The following is a 10,106-nucleotide window of genomic DNA, read 5'->3' as shown; positions in this document are numbered from 1 at the left end:
TGAAAAGAAACTGATTTAAATCAAAAGGATATCTCTAGAAAAATAGCCTAATGAATGTTAAAATCTAATACAATACATTTATTTCCATACTGTACCAAGTATTTTGCAAAACAATTGCAAATAATTTTTATAAAAGTGTTCTATGGAACTAAAACTAGTATTTTCACAACAAATCCTCATCAATTGACAGTGATACCAATATTCTATTTTGTTGAGAGTTCTCAAAAAAAAATCTCAAAGAATCAAGGTCAGCGTGATCTGCTTCAGTTTGCAGTGAGAATAAAGCACAATGGCACGGGAAAAAAATTTGAGAACTTTTAGCCCGGTAGCCTGGAGGAAAATGAATTTAAATATTTCCATTTCAAGCTGTGTATCACACAGCTTCTCTTTTCTCATAGCATTAGTAGGCTACAACAGCCTATTACAAACTCATTGACTGACAGTCCCTAGATCATTCCTGAGGAGAAGTCACAGTTACTAAGTTTATGGCTTAGCTTTTCAGGGTCAGCATTTGGAATGATAAAACTTAAAAGAATGCCTTTTAAATTTAAGCACAAGTTTACAGGAATCGTCTAAGTAATTTTTCATCCTAATGTGCATGCAGCAAGCTCCTACCAGGTTCCATTTATCTAGCTACAAATGCTAGATAAGAAGAGAGAATATGGTTGTGATTTAATCTGGACACAGTATTGCTTTTCACCTTACATTTTTGCTTTACAACACACACTTGAAAATAGGAGTTGATTTGAAGAGTTGTTGGACAATATTTCATATTGTGCTTTTAAATGATGAATTAATTCAAAAAGGAAAATGCTATATCAATATCTTTTGCTCAGACAGAAGTGGAATCATGCACTTAATTTTTTTGCATTTCACTAGTAGGTAGAACATCATCTTGGTGAGACAGACCATTGTATAACTTGATTTCTAGTCTTACAGTTGTGGGAAGTCTTTTAACCTTTCTTGCCAAACCTCACTTTAGGGAAAATTTTTTTTTTTTTTTTGAAGCCTTAGGGCTGAAGAACTGAAAGTTATTAATTTAATACTTAGCATAAAACGTTAGCGATGTACAATTCAAGTAACGCTTCAATTAGCTTTTTATTATCTTACAAGGTCTGCGCACAAGATAATTGCTTGCCCATGTTCATAAAGCTTACCGTTATGCTATTTTGTAAGTCAGCAACTGTAGAACTCACCAGTCTTTAACCTGGGGCTATTTGACTTCCCAGTATCTTCACAGGCAGTGCTATCAATCATCCTTCTCCACCCTGCAGTAAAGTTTTCCTCCATTCAGCTTGCAGAAATCTGGTAATTATCAGTTCTGAGACAGGTCAAGCTATTTAAATCTTTCATAGTACAGTTCTCACACTCCCCTCCCCAGAAAAACATAACACTGTAAAACTTTTTAGGTATTGTGAAATGCTGGGAATCCAGAAAGAGCAGATCTCTTCCCATATCCCTCAACTAACCCCTCGAGCCCCAAAAGATGCTGTTCCTCCCACACCTCATTCCCCCTCCCAAGGGCCCACAATCCGCCCTCAGGCAGGAGTTCCAGCTGAGACCTAGGGCTTGGGGACTAAGAGAGCACTGCTAACATGGAACATCTTATTTCCAGCACTCTTTCTTACAGCTTTCACAGAGATTCTATATAGGTAGCAGCACCTCAAATCTGGGCAGGAAGCCAAGGGAATAAAGCTAGCTATCTGTTCATATCACTACCTGTTTATTTTGACATCACATATGCTTAGAATCACAACCACTACTGGTCTTTTCCTCTCATGCTAGAGCAGCAGGCAACCCCACAGCCATCCCATACTCTCTTAAAGGAGCTTTGGCTGCTGATAGCCCAGGTTTGATGTGGTTTAAGAAACACGGTCTGGGATGAGGATTCTTTGTTCTACAGCATACTTACAAATAGAGGTCACAAAACAGCCCTGATGTAACAATTTTCTACGATGAACTTCACTATCTTCTCTCACTTCCTATTTTCTTCCACCACAGTGGAATACACAGCAAGGGTCAACAGCCAAGCTTTCCTTGCAGGCTGTTGCTATGGCTCTTATAAGTCTGAAGCACAATCTGTGTGAATTCCTGTTACATAAGACTCTGAGTAAAGCCTAAGTCAGTGCCCCAAGGGATACCAGTCTATAGATTTTCCTTAAAACAAACAGCATGATGCAAACCAAGCAATTGAAAATGGAGAGGGAGCCAAAGGTAAGGTGACAGATTTCAAGGCAATACTCTCCTTTTTGTGATCATTATTTGTCCTGACTGAAATGCATGACATCTGAAGGTTCTAGCAAAGAACACAGTCATCCTGTAACTCAGACATGATATAATTTTGTGTTTCAGATCCAGTCATCTTTACTGATTTGTCTATACTGATCCCTGTGAAAGCAAAAGACAAATCAGTCACTGATCTTGCACCTACATCTCCCCTGGAACAAGCACAGAAGGCCACAGGTAAACCATCCTGGAATGTCTGTAGTGTCAAACACTGTGCACAGCACTTCACAGCCAAATCTGATGCAAGCCTTTCACGTTTAAAAAAAGGTATTACACCATTTACATGACTGAAAGTGTTACTAGGAGTCCCAACTCTGCATGTATTAGGATCTCCTTGAATTAAAAGTGGCCCTAAAAGGCCTAGCTTTAAATTAAACCTCCCTGAACAGCCTTTGAGATTTCTGTGTTCATGATGAAACTGGCTAGCATAGGCAAAGTAGGGACATTTCAGAGAGCTTCTGAAGAGTTTGTTCTTCCAAAGCCAATATCCTTTCAGTTAGTTTTGTGCTGTCCTTGTGCATCTGATTCAAGTACCGTTCACTTTTTTTTGATGGCTAAGGGATTAATTTTCCTTCTCCACATGTCCTGCAGGAAAAGCAGATGGCACAGTCAGCACACCGGATATCTAACAGACAACGGCAGTCTAATAACTTAATTTTAAAACTGACAGCCAGTCTTTGTGATAACTGTTTCCCACAGTATATTTAAAATTAGGCTATGATAACTGAAACCCACTTCCATTCACGATCAATGGCGCTTTTTTCTTGAAAGGAAAATTCAGACCTACGTTCATATTAACTACTAACCCATCAAAATTGCTATGGAAATGGCACGTAAGTGGCATCCATTTCTTATTTGCTTAAGTATGAGGAATCCTTGTTTTAGGCTTTTCCCAATTAGACAAAATCTTCTCTACTCAATGAAAATGCTCAGTGTATCTTAACAGACTCTTTTCTCATACTATGAGGAAAAGAGTTAGACCTGGAAAAAGTATGTTCTAAAATAAGCTAAGAGAGCATTCAATTAAATGTGGTCAGTTTCTTTAGAAAATTCCAGTCTTAAAATGCTTGAAAACATAAAAAACCCCTGCACCTTTGAAAAGGAGACTAAAAAAATAATCTGAGTCTAAACCCATTTCTTAACACACTAAGAAGGAGTTCCAAATTCAGGCCAGATTATTGGATTTTCAAGGCTTTCTGCAACATTAACCTTTTTATTGCAGCTTTTGGAAGAATGGTCGATTTGGGAAAAAAGGGAAGGAGTCTTCAGGGGCAGCTTGCCTAGCAGAAAACTTTATAGAAGTTTTAGAGCAGTTTGCTGTGGCCATGTATTGGTAATCGTGGAAACAGTTCCTATGGTAAAAAAAACCCTAAGCATATGTGCTCATTTGGTCATCCAAACTCAACACTGTTTTATTCCAAAAAATGAAAAGCTGATATAAGAAACAGCACAGTTTCTCAAGATTTTGTTTCTTCAAATAGGATTTCATAACATAGAAGTTACGAACATTATGGCAGTGAAGGGCTCATAAATCAGAGTAAGGCATGAAAAAGAAGCTGTTATCTAACCTGAAGCTAGTTTAACAAGAGCATACTACATTCATGATTTAGTTATTCAAATGCCTCCATTTCATGTTATTTCCCATTCCAAACATTAGGACCTCCATAAAATAACTGTTCTGCCAGCTCAATCCCAGAGCATGGGAAAGCTTTCTTCAAAGAACATCCCTTGCATTGGTTTACCCTTATCAAAAGCACAGTAAAAATTCTTCACAAAGTACCGGTGAGCAACTGTAATCATATACTTGACATGTAAAATTAACGATGTTCTTATTAAGTTTTAAAATGAAGTTTATTTTCAAGAATAAATTATACTAGATTTGTCTGCTTCTTAAAGCCATTCATATATATGATTTGACTGGACAAAAAACACCTGCTGTGTGGTTGTGGAGTCTGTCATGCCATAGCTCTTCCCAAGCTAATGGCCATTTACCAACTCTTTTCAGCCTGTTTAAACTAGAAACCCCTCAGCCTGAAAATAGAACCAAGCCAGATTGGTTAATCTCAGTCTAAATTACCTGAATCTGAACAGGTGGAACTCTAATCTTCCATGTCTGTGTCTAATCTACTGTTGTTCACTGCTTGTTCAGATTTCTGTAAGTTTTTATAAAGGGGAAAAAAAGGGAATTTATTTCAGAAAAGTGTGACCCAAATTACTAGTTTTCACGTATTGTGAGAGATACTAGAGAACACAGTGATTTGCTATAGTTTTCACAGGATTTGGCTATTTCCTTCCCAGTTTGGTTAAACTACTGCTGTAGCAGCCACACACCACTGTTGAGTGGACAGCTGGTGACTGAAATGTTATCTATGCTGCAACTGCAATTGCAGCTGTCATCACCTTTGTTTAGTTAGCAAAATGTAATCAAGCTATTTTTGAATTTGCATCAATGTTTTTTTTTTCTTGCTAGCTGCTTATTCTTCCCCACACAAATGGGGCCATTATGTTGAGAGCATATGCTAAAAAAAAAAAAAAGATAAAGCTGCAACTGGTAGTCTTCTGTATTTTGCAGATGTAAGAACTACATACAGGCAGCGCGTCTGGGCTTCATAGTTCTGGAAGATGCTGTTTGTGGTTTGCACATTTGGTACTTATCCTGAAACTTTAACATAGTTTCAGCGATGTATCACTTCCTCTCCTCCCCTGCTCTAGATAAGAGTTTCAAACATATCCCAAAGTGATCTCCTAATTAGGGACATCACAGGTAACAAATTAATATTTCTTTAATTCCCCTACTTATCATTAAGGTCTGTCACTCAGTGCTGAGGAACAAGTCTTAGGCTATGGTGCTCTGTATTAGTGACAAGTATTATGAACCCAAATCTGTACTCTACTAAATTCTTCTTCTACCAAGCCAGTCACACACACAGAGAACCACTAGAACTTTCCACTTGCAGACTTACTAGCTATATTACTGAAGACGACCCATAAACCTAATAATCTTTTCTTCTCCCTGAAGAATCAAAGCTTTTTCCTCATGTTCAAAACCTGCTGTCCTCTAGTTCCCTTCAGCAAGGTGCTGCTACTTCAAACCTTCAGAATCAGAGAACACTGCAAGCAACCTCAGGACATAAAAGACTCTAGTTTGGCAACATTTTCCCCTCCCTACTTCCCCCTGAAATACCATGTTATTTGATCCTTTCTACTCCCTCCCTGCTGTGCCACCTCCTGCACCATGATGCAATAACTGTCAGATCAAGGCAAATTGGATTTAAAATACCATACAAAAAATAATTTGTTAAACACCTGAGGGAGAATAAGTTTTTAACCTGTATCAGTTCTATAATTCAGTTCAGGTAATTCAGGTGCAAAAGCAGTTGCATCATCCCAGCTGAAAGAATGGTCTAGGAGTGGAAGAGCTAGGAAGCTTGAGTTAGGGCATATTATACCTTCTGATTCTCTCCTCCCAGTGAAATATTTATGAAGAGAGATCAAGTGCAATAAAAGCAAGACAATTCTGTTTTCAAATACTTTAAATCATAGGATGAAGCTTAGGTTAAAACCATATTTCAAGCGCTTGGTATTTTCCTGATCAACACAGACAAGTGCCAAAACAAAATCTGTGTCAACAAGAAAGTATTAGAAACAATGTAGCCTTGGGTTATAAGAAATCTCTTCATGTAAATCAACAGCAGGCAGAAGAATACAGTACTTTTTTTCTACTAGATGTTCTTGATTTTTGCAGCTTCTATTCTGATGTCCAAGTACCCGATCTGTACTGAATGGATGTATTCTGAAAAGACTAAGTAAACCTGAGTGTAAACTGTGTGTTATAACACAATGCATAATTTCAGCCATGGAAAGAACATACTTTCAGAACAGTTTTCAAGTTTTTTCCAACAGTGAAAACAAATGTAGGAATTAAATCCAAACACAGAGCAACTCTTCCACTAGTTTCAGAAAACACCTTAAGTTGTGGAAAACATCAGGGATACTTTCTATAGAGTATACCCTTGCCAAATCTTAAAATACCACTGGTGTGCTGCCTTGGTCTCACTTTCTTACATGACTCCCCTACCATTCCCAGGGAAGCTGCATCTGCTCTGAGGCTGGAAAAAAGATTACTTTTTAAGAGATTCACCCAATACCATAAACTGTCTCCTTAGCAAGCCTTTACACGTAAAGATTTTCTGCCCATTTAGCTTGCCAGTTTCCCTAACTTTTCAAAATCTTGGTTTGTCAAGATACTCTTTCCTAGTTAGTGAACCTGAACATTTTTACTGCAGTTTTATTCTGACCCTGACTAAAACAAATCTCAGGCTTAGTAACCTTATTATACAGACTAGCTTCTTTTCACAATTATTCACCAGACCACTCCAAATCCACTGTCTTAAAAAAAAAAAAAAAAAAAAAAAAATCTTCAAAAACAGGTGAAAATTTTAAGATTACCTCTGTAAAAGCTGTATTTTTAAGAGGACAATTAAAATTGCATTATAAAGCTAGGACTAAATATTTTTTCCTGTATGCATTTCTATTGAAGCATGTAAGAGACATTGTGGAAGTCAAATGAAAGCACTATTTGTGTAAGAGTTTTAACAATATACTAAAAGAAAACCAAAACACAAGTGTACTCAAACATGTAGCCAGGGTAACCATCAACAAAATACAGAAACACAATGTTTGTCTATGCCTGTGGACCTAAAATTACAAGTCTATTGATATTTAATTCAGAATTTAACTTGCTGTTAGAGCAGGGGAGTTTCTCTGGATAAAGGGAAAAAAAAAAAAAAAAATCTATAACCTGACAATAGCAGTTTGCAACTCTGGCTAAATCAAGATGATGTAACTTGAGAAAAAACATACTCTCTCTGGTATTGTGTACACAGTTGCCAGGTGACCATGAAGCGGAGAGCACTCTGTTCGAAGGCTCTAAGGCAGTGAAGGCCATAAATCTGACGTACAGGCTCTAACCACAATTTGCACAGGATGACTTTCTGAGAAGTCTTTGTTTTTCCTCATTGTGAGGAGGGGTGTTTCTACTTAACATCCGTAGGACGGCACTACCAAAACCAGCAGCAGGTTTGTGACTGGTACCCCCTGCTCTCGACGCTGGTAACATGGTTAGCATAACTAATGCCATTTTATAAGGAAAGAAGCTGTTTTCTGTGACCGAGTGGGTCACATATTTGTTCCCTTTCCCTCATTATCAGGCCCTGAAGGTCCTGCGAACTAAGTAGACAAACCAGATTTCTTTTTCCCCTCCCAGCCTCAAGGTTCCTGGGCGCCAGGCCGATTACTCCCTTTCTTGCCAGCCTTGAAGGTCCCAGGCACACAGCCAGCCAGGTGCTGTCGATGACCCTGAGGGAAGCATAACAGCGCACAGAGCACTGCCTGTAACAGCAAGCAGTTACAAGTCATAAGTGGGGCACTTGCACCCAAACTGCTGCTGGACAGTGAGACCTGGGATGGCCCGGTGACCAGGAACACTTCCACTGTTGCCTGCTTCCTCCCAGGACGGAGGAAGTGAATTGTATTCTTTTATACAATTTTCAAGTCTAGATTATGACTATTGCATTGATAGAGCAAACTATCTATAAAGATTTGACCCAATCTGCAGAGGGTTCAGGCGATTAGAAATTGTTAAATTGTATCATAAATGCTGTATTACACTACTTATAAACTGTACCACATTGATCCTGCTTGTAGAAATCCTGTGTCATTCTAATAATAAGTTCTGTGCTATACTAACCATAATATCCTGTTAAGAAAATAAAGTTTTAATTGTAACTATAGCTTAGTGCCATCATCATCTGCCCAGGATCCCTCAAAGAGCCTCTCTGTCCTCTTTGTGCCAGGTGACACAGGTGTGAATACATCAAGACTGAACACATAACTTCAATTTGCGTGTACACTGTATATATCTCCACTAAACAGTAGGGATGCCCGAGTCTTAATGAAGACTTTTCCGACTGGGCCAGCCACCTACTTTCTTTCAGTCTCAGAGGGGCTGCAGACCAGTCACCTGCTGTATCATGCATGTGCTGCAAGTTCATCACCTTCCCCCAAAGACTTACCCTTCCTGCATAGAGAGTAAAGAAAATGTTAGCCATACAACCAGCCCGAGAAGTTCCTGTAAACACTGTTTCTACTATAAGACCACAGTCAGCTCAGTTCTCCTGGAAAATACTGTTTTCACTGTCAGTGTAGAATAAAACAAAGGATCGAGACACTTTCCTCTCTTCTCTGAAAGATGCAGCAGCACTCCAGAAAGGCTGCTGTCACCTCACTAATGCGCCAGTCCACATCCTGCCCCAAGCTGCCAAATCAGTTATGCTAACAGATGAGCCTTCCAGATTTAGTGAGCGTTAGTTGTAGGACTCCAGCTTCTGACTCATCCTCACTGACAGGACAGCTGGAAAGGTTAAAGACATCTGACCAAGGCATTTTGAGTCACCCTACTACCTAAAGTATAGGATCAGTGGGATTTTAATCAGAGCCCAACCCTTTAAATACCCATTTGAGATAACTCACATAAGATAGACACTGCTATACTTAGTCACCAGCATGAGGCTTTGAAGAAAAAGCTGCATCATAGAGGAAATTAATATAAAGGGGGGTAGACAGACATGCTTTCACAAAAAAGTTCAGTTAACTCACCAGATTTTGGATACTGACATGCCAGAAGTAGTGTGTTATGCACAGGTATTTAAGCCTCACTTTCCCAAGCATTCTACCAAAGAAGATCCAAACCTGGATACAATGCTTATTTGAGTGTTGAAGGGCTTTGACTTAATATCTCTCCCTTGCTGATCCAGGTGAAGCAGCATCAGTTCTGCCTATTTCTCCTTTCCTGATGTAATCCTGATGTTTTCACCAGTGGTGGTTTCTGCTCATCCCTGAGCAGCTGTTAATGAGAACAATATGCCCATTTACTAGTACAAAGCTCTCTATACCAACTCAAACACAGCACGGAATTCTCACCTCAAAACCTTTTCTACCCTGAGGAAAAGTGAACTCTATTAGAGAATGCTGGTATTAAATACAAAAGTATAACTACATACAAGACTGTGGGTGTATGCCACTTTACTTTTTAGCTACTGATCTGGAACTGGTAAAGAATACAGAGATACTGCTATGAATCAACTGTTTACTCGGGATTTTTTTTTAAAGTTGTACATAGGCGTTGACAGACAACACTAATTTAACTACAGTGTTACTGAATGAAGCATGACATATACTGACAACAAAAGATTTCTTTTTTTTTTAAATAAAGAATAAAATTGTTGCTGCATAAGCAAGTAAAGGACCAACTATTAAACCCAAGGATTTATACTGCAGATAATAGGAGTCAGAGGCTGACAGGCACTGTGTATTCTTGGCCAGTTATTATTTTATCTCTTTTCTAAAGAGAAAGCTTCCTAGGGAAAGATGTCAGAGCACTGATAAAAATGGAAAGAACTGCTGTATCTGGACTTACCACCTGTTTTCCCTTTTTCCACTGTGGGATCACAAGATCTGGGAATCCTGCTTAACAGCAGTTAAACGCCAGTGTTGCTCCTAAAATATGCTCAATAACCGTGGGGAGTCCACTGTGAAAAACACAACTTGTGAACTATAGGCAACTAAGTTTGTTAGTATTTTTAGATCAATAACCCCTGAGGTAAAGCAAGAAGTGGTGGCAACCTCTGCTGCTTTGCAAATATATAGTGTTTTATATCACAACATCCTAAACCTTTTGTTTCAGATGAGGATTATCCAATGAAAATTCACATCTCAGACACAACTCAGCTAGTAAATTGTATTTTTTAAACAGGCATGTA

The sequence above is a fragment of the Athene noctua genome, chromosome 1, assembly GCF_965140245.1.
Source record: "Athene noctua chromosome 1, bAthNoc1.hap1.1, whole genome shotgun sequence".
Classification (NCBI taxonomy): Eukaryota; Metazoa; Chordata; class Aves; order Strigiformes; family Strigidae; genus Athene; species Athene noctua.
The sequence above is the reverse complement of the archived record's forward strand: the minus strand, read 5'-3'. Positions refer to the sequence as shown.